The sequence below is a fragment of the Onychomys torridus genome, chromosome 7 (genome assembly GCF_903995425.1).
Source record: "Onychomys torridus chromosome 7, mOncTor1.1, whole genome shotgun sequence".
NCBI classification, from domain to species: domain Eukaryota; kingdom Metazoa; phylum Chordata; class Mammalia; order Rodentia; family Cricetidae; genus Onychomys; species Onychomys torridus.
This window is the reverse complement of record NC_050449.1, coordinates 89,408,222-89,421,074: the sequence shown is the minus strand read 5'-3', so window position 1 is coordinate 89,421,074 and position 12,853 is coordinate 89,408,222. Positions and strand designations below refer to the sequence as shown.

At 43.4% G+C, this 12,853-nt stretch overlaps 1 long non-coding RNA gene across 1 annotated transcript in view; it reads right to left on the bottom strand.

Annotated features, from left to right (window-relative positions):
• Positions 1-12,853, bottom strand: part of LOC118587061 — a 99,132-nt gene that overhangs the window by 62,660 nt on the left and 23,619 nt on the right. Inside the window, exon 2 of the long non-coding RNA XR_004945426.1 lies at positions 3,742-3,894. This is a non-coding gene — a long non-coding RNA (uncharacterized LOC118587061). The remainder of the gene's footprint in view (positions 1-3,741; positions 3,895-12,853) is intronic.

The following is a 12,853-nucleotide window of genomic DNA, read 5'->3' as shown; positions in this document are numbered from 1 at the left end:
AGGGGCCTACAGCCAAACAGACTCCAGGCATGAGACATGAAATAAGGAGACCAGAGAATTAGACAAGGCACTGTCTTCACCACAGAGGTCTGCAGGAACATTGTGAATGAAGTCTGTTTTCTCCAGACGGAGGAACGGCCACGCTGAATGGGCTTATTCATTGCTGCACTCACTTAAAATCACACCCGACTGCTCTCGTTTTCTTTCTACTTCTGTGATAAATGACATGACCAAAAGCAACCTTGGGAGGAAACGGTTTAGTTCAGCTTACAGTCCATCATTGAGAGAAGCCAGGCCAGGAGCTCAAGGCAGGAGTCTGGAGGCTGGAGCGGGGGCAGAGGTGGAGGAACACTGCTCACTAGCTTGCTTTCTGGCTGTTCAGCATCCTTTCTTATACAGTCTAGGCTCACCTGCCCAGTACTGGGACCACCACATTGGCCGAGCCATCCTACATCAATTAGCCATCAAGAGAAAATGCCCCACAGACATGCCCACAGGTCTGAGGGAAGCAGTTCCCCAGGTGAGGTTCCCTCTTCCCATGTGTCAAGTTAACAACTGAAGTCAACTGTGATACTGTGACACACTCAGGCCAAGGAACTCAGACAGCAAACGTGCACAGACATATAACTTGACCGTAAAACAGAAGGGGACATAAAAGCCCCAAACCTGAACTGCCTTCAGTCTTACCAAGGCTTTCACTAAAAATAAATAAATAAATAAATAAAAGTCTGACCTCTTGCCTTAGACCATCTGTGCTACTCTAAGAAAATATCCTAGACATGGTGACTTATAAAAATCTAGAAATTGAGTTCTCGCAGTTCCAAGATGCTCACTTGAACACTAAATTACTCTAGAGAAGAGAGACCTCGATGTCTTTGTGTGGCAGAGGCTGAGAAGCAAACGCCCAACTCCCTTCCTCAGGTTCTTTTATAGTGACACTAACCATTCATGAAGGCTGAGCCCTTGTGACCCAAGCACCTCCCCAAAAGCCTGGCTCCCCAACACTGCTGCTTGGAGGATGAAGACTCCAACTATGAACTCTGAATGACACACTCAGATTATAGTACCTTGAAAAATAGCATTGTATGGGCGCCCCATAACACAACACACAGCAAAGCTCTCTTCAGAGGCCCTTCCCCCAAAATCCCTTTGCTTACTAAGGATGTTTAGACCCAGATCTCTCTCCTGTCCCCATTCACTCTCTGTTCCCAGTCGCCTTTTTCTCTCCTACCTCTCCCTTTTCCTTTCCAACCAAGTCAAGCCTTCAACTTCCAGCCCAATCCTCACCCTCTCTCTCTTCAGGAGACTCTGAACCCTTGCCATGAGCTTGACCTCCCATTTACATCCCTATTGCAGACAAACCAGAGAACCTTCTCCAACCCCCACACTCTGAAAAGTAGAGAAAGATAGAATTCTAGAAATGTCTTACTGGACTGATCTCTCTTGTTACTAACCAAAATGCAAAAGTGGACACTGAAAGAAATCGGCAAAGAAACTACCTACCAAAACAAGTATCTGTTTTCCAGAGAGAAGAGGTGGTGGGGAGGTGTAGCCAAAGAAAAAAAACAATGATGGAACTACCACTGTTTGTGCACATCTGTCTCACATCTGTTTTTAACTATTGGATTACAGAGACCATGGCACACATTGTTGAAGTCAGAACCTTTTATAGTACCTTAGCAGACACAAATGCATTAATTAATTTGTGAACATGGAAAATGAATGCTTTGAGGCTTCCGGAGGGGTCATGTGACAGTCCTGGCTCATTATTGTCTCCAGCAGCTCTGGTGCTTTCTTAGAAGCTGTCCTGGAGTTCACTAGTTGTTTTAGGAACCCCCGCCCCTGTTGCTCCTCTTGAAAGTGGGACTCTACCAAACAATATGCCCATCCCCCAACTTCTTCTGCAGTCTGTAACCTCCTTATGAAGTCAACACTATGTCTGAGCTTATTCCAAATTTCTTGAACCCATACTCTCCTGCCTAGGCTTGTTGGCTTCATAAGTCAATATTTCCTTCACTCCCTCTTGCTAATAATATAAATTAAATTATATCAAAGTATAAATCATTTTAGAAGGTCAATTCATAATATAAACAATGCTTACAACTCAAAGTCAATTTTTAAGAACATGCCATAAGTGCTATTGCAAAGAAATCATTCCTAACCCACAGAACTGCTAACACGTGGTGTCTCCCATGGGTGCTCCCTAGTAGTCCTTTTAGCCCTTCTCTCAGCCAGTAATCCCCATGCAGAAATCCAAGCTTCCTCATGAGTCAACCCCTTTGCCCAAGGCTGAACTCCATTTGATGCCCCAGGTCTAACCCTATAATTCTCCAGTGCTTCTGTCATCCACAACCGCCTTTCTCTCACCTCTATCCCTTTGTCTTTTCCTGGAGCATCCCCTCATTTGAGGACTTTTGGGTTAGACTAAATGCATTTTGCATTGTGATATGGCTACAAAGCCCCAGGGCCACGGAGTGGAGGGGGGTTTGAGTGAGAGCCTCCCACACAGGCTCATCTGTTTAGAAGCTCGCCTGCAGTTACCGGCACTGTTCGGGAAGGCTTAGGAGGTGAATGGAGGAAGTATGTTACTAGGAACATGCTCTGAGAATCTACAGACTCCTGCTACTCCAAGTTAGTTATCTCTGAGTCCCGCTTTCTGTTTAATGTGAACTCTCAACTCCCCCTGCACCATGCCTGCTTCCTGCCGTGTTTCCCCACCGTGATGGTGATGGCCCCTTATCCCTCTGGAACCATAAGCCCAAATAAACCCTTCCTCCTATAAGGTGCCTTCATCATAGTATTTACCACATCAACAAAAAGGTGGCTAGTTCATAAACAAAACCAATCAATCAAACACCACAGTGACGCTGAGATACAATCAATATGCCACATAAAGTACCTGTTTTGAGCATATAATCCAATATAATCCAATGGCTTTTAGAATAGTCACAGACATAAATGATCAATGCCACAATAATTTTAGATATTTTCACCACCTCAAAAAGAAGCCTCAAAACTCACTGTCACCTTCCCAAGTTCCCATCTCATCCTAGCCCTAAGCAGTCACCATCCTGTTTTCTTCTCCATAGATTGCCCTGTTCTGAACATCTCATGCATGGTGTGGTATATCACAAAAGGCTCAAGCTATAATTCTCCAAACCAGCTCTGCAGAGAAAACAGTGCAAGTGCTAGGATCAGCTGGGAGGCCCGTGAGAACCATGAGGGCGTCCGTCAGTAGCTGTTGTGAAGTCACAAATGCTCAATGATGAATCTCTTGGCTGCAAATAAGAACACTGGGCCACAAATGGCTTATATAACAGAGACACGCTGTCTATTAACAAGAAATCTGGAGGTAGGTTAGGCTAACGTTGACCATGTCTCACCCATGTTAACAGGAACCCAAGTCTTTATCTTTTGCTCCATCAACTTAGAGTACTGACTTTTGTACCGAGATTTCTCCCTCTTTGTTGCAAGATACTCTTGCTTTCCAAGGCATCTTCTCTTAATATAATTAATTACAGAAGCATGTATCCCAATGACAGAGGGCACAAAGGGTCTATTTGCAATGGATATATCTATTTTCAGTAAATACCTTACATGAGCCCAAATATTCTGAATATTAAAATGATAAGAGGCAAGTGAGTCCACAGAAAAAGTCAAAGGATAAGAGGCAAAAGTTTGCAAAGAAGACATCCAAATGGTCCTAAACTTACAGAAACAAATAAAACTGCTCAAACTCACCTGTACTACACATGGTGAGAGCTTCCGATTCAAATTCTCCTATGACATTAACACGTATTGAGGGCTTCAAGATCCAGGCACTCTTCTTGCATGCATACAATCTCCCTTAATCCCCACAGCAGCTCTCGTGGGAGGGACTTGACACTCTCAGCCCTGAAAATGTAAGCATGCCATTAGCTGGCAACTTCAGTGAGTTTGGCTTCAGAGTCTGTGGTCTGAAGTACTAGACATAAATCTAGTCAGATGATAGCCAATGACGTCACAAATGAGAGGAAAGACTTTGACTCATCTATTGCCACATGGACTAAAAGTATGACTTACTTCAACTTTGGTGGAAATCATCTATTAAAATTTAAAATATGTAAAATAAAAACTATCAGTCTCACTTTGGACAGTGTATTCAATAGAAATTAAAATATGAAAGAATATTTGCTGAAGAATATTTTAACAGAAAAATAATTTTTTTAGCTCCTGGAATTAAATCTATTTGTTTATCCATTGTAACTGTTGAATGACACATGATCAGCCATACCAAGATTTATTACTCTGAATATCAATTAGTCTTGTTCCATTAAAATATTTTTGTGAGCTAGGGAGGTGGCTTAGTGGTTAAAAGCATTGGCTGCTCTTCCACAAGATCTAGGTTCAATTCCCAGCACCCACGTGGTGGCTTACAAACATGTATAACTTCAGTTCCGGGGGATCCAATGGGCTCTTCTGGCCTCAGCAGGTACCAGGTACCAGGTACACAGACATATATGCAAAAAAAAATACCCATACATATAAAAGAAATAAATACAAATTAAAATTCTTACTTCAGTTTTTATATAAATTTCACCCCTCAAGACAATATTACATATATTACATTATTTCTTATAAACAGTCTTTTTTTTCCTGTTCTTTTTACATTATTTTTTTTTCAAGACAAGCTTTCACTCTGTAGGCCAGGCTAATCTGGAACTCACTCTGTAGTCCAGGCTGGCCTTGTAATTGTGGCAGGCCTCCTCCCTCCCAAATGTATGAGCCAACCAGTCACTCAGCTGTTGGCATAAAATAATAAATACAACAAAAAAATAATGTTATTCATTTCTAGTTAGTACTGCCTATAGAAAGTTATAATCCTGAGCCAAGCTCTCTACATAGCAGTGAAATTTCAGGCATGCACCATTCAATTCTGTGTCTTTAATGCCTGTCATGGATCATCTTAACTCCACAAGGCGGAGCATCCCAGTGATATGGAAACGTGGAAAAAAAATTATTTTTGATTTGAAGGCATAGTCCACTCAGTAAAATTATTGTTAAGTGTTGACTCCAACAGCCAAAGACTCCCATATATGTGCATTGACATTGTTTCAGTATGTACACAGAGAAAAGGTGGGCATCTTAACTAAAGGAAGTTGCCATTTTGGTCAAAGTAGTCACCAGTTGGCATTTTAATATAGTTCAATGTAACAAACTCTCATGGATGCTAACATGGATTATGGAAAGGAATGAGAAAACAGAAATTCTTTTATTATATTGTTTTTATTTGAGAGCATGCATCACTGTATTACTTTTGGATTTTTAACAATTCTGATACAAGTTTGTAAGAATTTTTTGTTTGGTTGGTTTGGTTTGGTTTGGTTTTAGTTTTTCAAGACTGGTTTCTCTGTGTAGTCCTGGCTGTCCTAGAACTTGCTCTGTAGGTCAGACTGGCCTTGAACTCAGAAATCAGCCTACCTCTGCCACACAAGTGCTGGGATTAAAAGTGTGTGCCACCACTACCTTGCTATTTGTACGAGTTAATAAAAAGAAATTGCATGCTCAGCCTGAGCCTGCCTAAGCTAGGAAGAAGTCACAGGTCTCAGGCAAGCCGTCACTTCCTGGCCGGAGCTCCTCCACATTAGCACCACTGACATGGTGGGTCTCCAAATGTCGTCAAACATTCTACAGGGGACAAAAATCACCTCTGCTTGAGAACCTCAGTTTCTCATCAGTGAAGAGAAGCCCAGAACCCTCAGCTCTCTGTCTTCTTCAATGCTGAAGCTGTAATTTGTTTATACGGGCTATTTTTACCAAAGCCACTAGAGGGGACACTCTGCTATGCAAAAGGCAAAAATAGCAAAAAGCAGGCGGGGATCTTGGTCTTGCCCTCTGCTTTGGCTGGTTTCTACTTCTGACAGCTCTGGCTTTGAATAGTCTTTGATGTTGGGAGTGATAACCCTTAACCTTGAGACACGAAGTGATGTCTGTCTTGTGCTTTTCTGGTGTTTTCAGACATAGTGGGGAGAACAAAATGATCTTGGCTTTTAAAAACATTCTTCCTGGGGCAGCCAGATGAATCATCCTTCTAAAAAGAATTTTCATGAGGGGAGCCAGTGGAACATCTAAACCGGGAGGCGAGACTCCAGTTCTCTTCTTGATACTGGCAATTCCAGGCTGTGTGAGGTTGGCCAAGATCCTCAGCCTCTCTGGTTTTACCTATACCAGAGCTGAGGACACTGAGCTAAGACATTTAGGAACTTGTCTGAGGTCGCCTGGTGTGGTCAAATGGGGATTTGAATCTGATTCATCTACTCCCTGGGGTAGCTGGGAGAATAAAATGAGTCGGCGGGGTGTGTTAGAGTCTCAGGAGATAGAAGCAGTCAGTAGGAAGTTGTGTCCACATTGTGGGAATGAGGAACTGGCTGAGGAGCTCTGGGAGGAGGGTAGTGGCTCCTGGTCCTCCACTCTCGCTGGACTCCATCCTGAAGTTCATGGTTTCCGCCATTCATGCTGGAAGTGGCAGGTGTCCTCCACGCTCTTATGAGTTAAATGACTCAACAGAAGGGAAGGATCTACTCTAACACCCCACCTTTATCCTTCTCTCTCCTTTTCCTCCTTCCTTTCTTCCTTCCCTCTCTTCCTGCCTCCCCTCCCTTTCTGTCACCATGGAAAATCAAACCCAGGTCATTGGGCATGCAGGGCCAGTGGTCGACACCAAGCAACACTCTAGTCCCTAAAACCATCTTTTTTTTAAATTAAAAATTTTTATGGTATATTTTGATCATGTTCTTCCTCTCCCCCAATTCCTCCCAGACCCTCCCCACCCAGCTAATTTTATGATCCCCCCTCCTCTCTCAAACAAAACAAATCAAAATAAATAAGCAAAAAAAAAGTCAAAACAAAACAAAATGAAACAAAAAGTTAAAACAAAAGATAGAATTTGTCTTGTGTTGGCCAACTCCTCCTGGACCCAGGGCCTGCCCTAGACTGGGTTGATAGCCCTAAGCTCCATTAGTGACACTCCATTAGAGGAAACTGACTGTCGCTTTGCCAGTGGGTATCATTTATAAACAGCTTCTTGGTAAAGGGTGGGACTCTGTGTCCACCCCCCCCCCCCCACCTCCCCCCCCCCCATCCCCAGCCTCTGTGTAGGTCTTGAGCACGCTGCCACGCTCGGTGAGTTCACATCAGCATCTGTCCTGTTGTGTCTGGAAGACACCATTTCCTTGGCATCCACCATCCCCTCTGGCTCCTACCATCTTCCTGCCTCCTCTTCTGCATGGACCCCTGAGCCTTGAGGGGATGACTTGATGAAGACACCCCGTTTACGACTGAGTGCTCCAAAGCCCCTCGCTCTGCACATTGTCCAGCTGTGGGTCTCTGTGTTAATTCCCATCTACTTCAAGAAGCAGCTTCTCTGATGAGGGTTGATGCCGCACTGATCTATGGGTAGAGCACTGTGTCATGAGGCGTCATTTCCTTTATATATTCCTTTAGCTGACGAATAGTAGCGGGTTTTCTTCCTCTAGGTCCATGACCTATCAAGTCTCAGGCTCTCTGCCACTTCATCAGTGTCAAGTATGAATTACATCAAGGGGTTACAACCCCTGCCTAGCCTTATGTACAATTAAAAAAATGGCTATTCCTCTAAAACCATCTTTTAAGCACTTAAAATGGTTTAATATTTTAAAATTGTATTTTATGTGTATGAACGTTTTGTCTGCATGTATGCATGTGTACCACAGCATGCCTGGTGCCACAGAGGTCAAATGAGATGTCATATTCCCCTGGAACTGACGTTAAACAGTTGTGAGCTCCCCATGTGGGTGGCCGGAAACCAAACCCTGGTCCTCTGTAAGAACAACCAAGTGCTCTTCACTGCTGAGCCATCTCCCCAGCCCCCATCTATCAATCACTTTAAAGCCTGAAACAGAAGGGAACAAGGTCCCCAGAGGGAGGTTACGAGGAGATTGAACTCAGGGCTTTGTAACATGCTAGGCACGCTCCAGTACTGCAAGAATAAATAAGTAAAAAGAAAGCTGTGTGCTCAGGTCTGGGGGGGACGGGAGGGACACCCCAAGAATAGATAGTAGAAGGAAAGCCGTGTGCTCAGGTCTGGGGGGGATGGGAGGGGCACCCCAAGAATAGATAGTAGAAGGAAAGCTGTGTGTTCATGTCTACGGAGGACGGGAGGGGCACCCCAAGAATAGATAGTAGAAGGAAAGCCGTGTGTTCATGTCTACGGAGGACGGGAGGGGCACCCCAAGAATAGACATTAAAGGAAAGCAGTGTGCTCAGGTCTGTGGAGGAGGGCAGGGGGCATTAATTCCTCACACTGATCGGGGAGTAGGCAGGATATGATCCCGCAAGTCACTCGGGGGGGTCCCAGATATTACCTTGTTTCAGTTTCCCAGGGACTGACCTCAGGGGGCACAATTCAGGTAGGACAATTCCACATTCAAAATCCTCAAATATGAAGGGAACCACTGGGCACCAGCTCCTAGACTGCATCCAAACCCCACACCATTAACAGCAGGGACAAGTGGTCACAGTATACTACAGAAAGTCAAATATCGACTACAGAAATCAAAATGCAACACTTACCGAATGCTTGTCCTTTACCACACAACAGACGTTGTACTAAGCGCTTACATGGCAATCGTCATAAACTAAGTGGGAATGAGTTTGATTTTGTTCTTGCTGCCTGCTAAAGAGGTCTGGCCTTTCCAGTCTAGTTTTTCCTGCTCCATGGGCAAAAGAACTGGACAGAAGCAGAACCAGAGAAACACTGGTTAGGGCTGGGCTGGAGTGAGGAGCTTCATAAGGAGCTTGGGAATAAGGCAGCTGGAGCTGTGGGAAGCAGGGAGGACCACCGAGGAGCACCATGGCGCTCTGAACAGTGTGTAAGGTGTGAGACACCCCGTGAAAAGTGCAGGTGTGGATTAATAATTAATTTCAGATCTGAGGGACGTGAGTGTGAACTGGTTGTGATGCCTGTTAGCCCACTATTTGTCAGAGTTGATTCTGCAATTTGACTGCCCCCGTCCTTTGTGTGTTTCCCTCAGGAAGCTTCCTGTTGATTGAAGAGGACAATTCTCCCTGATAAAGAGACCATGCTTTGGTCAAGGGTATATGAGTAGCCATGCTCCCTCATAAGAACCTCCAAACAAGCTCTCAAGGTCTGTTTGTAGGACACAGGGAGGTAAGCTTCCAGTACTCTAGACACAGCCCCGTGAGGCATTGCAAGGAACACTCTTACTGTTCTTAGAAAAGAATGATAGAAAAAGAAAAAGGAAAGAGCAAAAGAAAAGGGGAAGGGAGGGGAAGAGAAAGAAAAGGGGAGAGGGGAAATCATAAAAATGCAAGGGACCCAGAATAACCAAAATGATGTTGAAAAAGAACAAAGCTGCTGGACAGGAACTTTCAAACTTTGAAAACTTACACATCCGCTGTAAGCAGACTAGTGTGGTACCAGCATAAAGACACTTAGAATAAGGGGATGAAAATTAAGAGACCAGAAATAAAATCACTGATATTACAACTAGTCAACTTACAAAGGAGTAAAGACAATTCTGTAGGGGAAAGAATAGGTTGTCCTTCAAATAAACTCTATTTTAGGCCAGTTTTAAATGTGCACTATCATTGTGAGAACAGTCTTCAATAATTGATGCTGGGACAATGGGACATCCACATGAAAACACTGAACTTGGATTTCTACCTCACACCACCTGAAACGGTTCATAGAGCTAAGCCTGAGAAGCGGCCCAGGAAGACTGTTACAGGCAACTCAGGCGGCATCTTCATGACCTTGGGTTAGACAAAGGTTTCCCAACTCTGCCGTGAAAAGTACCAGTGATAAAAAGAGAACAAGAATTTGTACTTCTCCAAATGTAAAGCTCTTCTGCATCAGATAACATCAAGAATGTGAAGAAACATGGGGCTGAAGTGCTGGTCTATCAGCTATGAGCCTTGCTGCTCTTGCAGAGGACTAGTGGTCTGTGCCTGGCATCCATATTGTGCAGCCTGTAACTCCAACTCCAGGGGATCCTATGCCTTCTTCTGGCCTCTGTGAGCCCATGCACACAAGTGTGCACATATGCTTATGCAGATATGCACACATACACATAAATAATAAAAACACAATAAAATAAAAATTTTAAAAGAATAAAAAAGCATGTGAAGAAAGAGCTGGAAAGATGGCTCAGGGATTACGAGCACTGGCTGCTCTCTTGGAGGATCTGAGTTCAATTCCTTGTACCCATGTCAGGTGGCTCACAGCTATCTGTAATTTCAGCCCCAACACTTTCTTTTGGCCTCTGAGGGCATCTGCATACACATGATTTTCACATACATGCACACACACACACATACACACACACACACAAATAAAAAATAATAAATATTTTTAAACCATGTGATAAAACAACCATAGACAGGGAGATAATATGAAATATAAATTTATATCCAGAATAGACTTAAAATATAAAGAGCCTTTACAACTCAAAGATTAAAACACACACACACACACACACACACACACACAAGGCAGTTTAGGGGTGGATGTAGGATTTGAACCGACAGTTCTTGAGAGAAGATATGCAAATGGTCAGCTTGCTCATGAAAAGTACTTCACATCATTAGTCCTGAGGTAGATGCAATTCAAAGCCACAGTGGGACACTGGGATGGCTATAATCCAAGAGAGACAATGAACTAGTGATGCAGATACCAGGAAATCAGAAACTTCACACATGACCGGTGGGAGTGTAACAGGAGATGGTATTTTGCGAAACAGTTCAAAAGTTCCTCAGAAATGTTAGCATGGAGTTTCCACAGCTTCCGTGTCATGGTTTGAAAATGAAATGTTCCCACAGGCTCATATGTGAAAGCCTTAGATCCCCAGTGGGTGGCACTATTTGGGGAGGTTCTGGGAATTTTAAGAAGTAGGTCTCAGCTGGAGGAAATAGATCAATGGGGTGGGCCCTGTGGATATCTTATAGCTGGACTTCTCTTGTTCCCATTCATTCTTCTAAAATCCTTACATAGTATATTTGGGTTTGGTTCTGCATATGTATCTACATGGTGTATATGTGTGTGGACACATGGGAGTGCATGTGCACATATGTGTGCATGGACACATGAAAGCTTGAAGTTGACATTGATTTCCTCAACCACTTTCCACTTCATTTACTGATTCACTAAACCTGAAGCCCGCCAGTTCCAACTAGTCTAGGTAGCCACTTGCCACAGACATTCCCCTGTCTCCGCTCCCAGAGCTCTGGGATTACAGGTGTTTGCCTCACTTGCCTGTTTTTTATTTTGTTTTGTTTTAACATAGGTTTTAGAAATTCAAACTCTGGTTCTCATGTGTACCTGGCAAACACTTGGCTGACTGAGCCATCTCTCCCCAGGCTCTCCCTCCCTCCTCTCTGCTTCCTACCTGCTACATGTTCCTAGAACCCTGATGTTACTACCCAAGAACACAGAGCCAAGCAAGCATTGGTTGAACCCTTTGAAACTGTGAGCCACAATGGAAATTTTCTTAGTTTTTCCCTATAATACATTCATAGCAACAATAAAAGTAACTAACACAGCTAAGCAATCATACTCCTTGACATCAGCCCAAGAGAAACAAAACCTTAAGCTCAAGCACGCATGCGCACACACACAACAACAACAACAACATTATAGGCCAGTGTCCATGGCAATATTGTTCATGATAGTTCAAAAGTGTACTTGTACTACAGACCTGTAACCTCAGCCACTCAGGAGGCTGATGTAGTAGAGCTCTAAGTTTAAAGTCTGCCTGGGACACAGGGCGAACTCAAAACCAGCTTGAAATAGAAGAAAGAAATTTTTTTTAATTAAATTAAATTTTTTTAAATTTTTAAATAGCTCAGTAGTAGAGGCCAGTTTGTGTGATACTCTAGTTCAATCTTTAGTACTGTACAAAAAAAAGAAAACAAACTGGTGGGACAATTCAAACTTTCATCAACTGATTCAAAGATAATAAACAAAATGTCTTCTATTCATGCCGTAGAATACTATTCAGACACAAAAGGAATAGGCAAGGAAATAGTCTACCACATGGACACACCTTGACAGCATCATGCTAAATGAAAAAGCCAGTCAATGACAGGCCATATACTGCATTATTCCATTTGTGTGAAATGTCCAGAGGAGGGAAATCCTTCAAGCTGGAAGGTATGTTGATGGTTGCCTGTGGCTGAAATGTACAATGTGTCTTTGCAGGGGGTATATGACAAAAATGTTACAAAAGTAGACGATGTGTATGTAAACATACGAAATACATGCAGATATATACTAAAATCTATTGAATTGCACACTCTAAGTGGGTGAACTTTCTGCTAGGTAAATTATCTCTTAATTGTGTTTTTAAAAAGACTGAAGGAAGAGGGAGAAACTGGAGGTGGCAAATTTGAGAGGTCTGGGGAATTCCTTGAACCCTTAAAAGTTTTCCAGAAAATTAGCAGTATATAGTGATATTATTATAGCCAAGTAGGTTTCCCAGATGAGGTACAGGCAAGAAGAACTCCTGAGGCCACTTCTCTGTATCTCTAAGTGGAAGGTCTGTCCAGTTCCCTGACTTTATCCCCCCTGCCCCACCCCCACCCCCACCCCCATTAGTATCAACCACAGTGCCTGAAACACAAGGATCTGCCACTCGCTTAAGTTTACAGATCATTTCTGCTCATTATTTTCTTTCCCTCTTTTGTTTGCATTGTCACTAGGCACAGTGGGAAATAATGAACCTCTAGTCTTCTTACTAAAGAAATAAAGACCATGGTCCATGGAGCAGGCTAGGCCACCAAGGCCCAGGGTAAACAGAGCAAGGAGGCATCCAGTGGC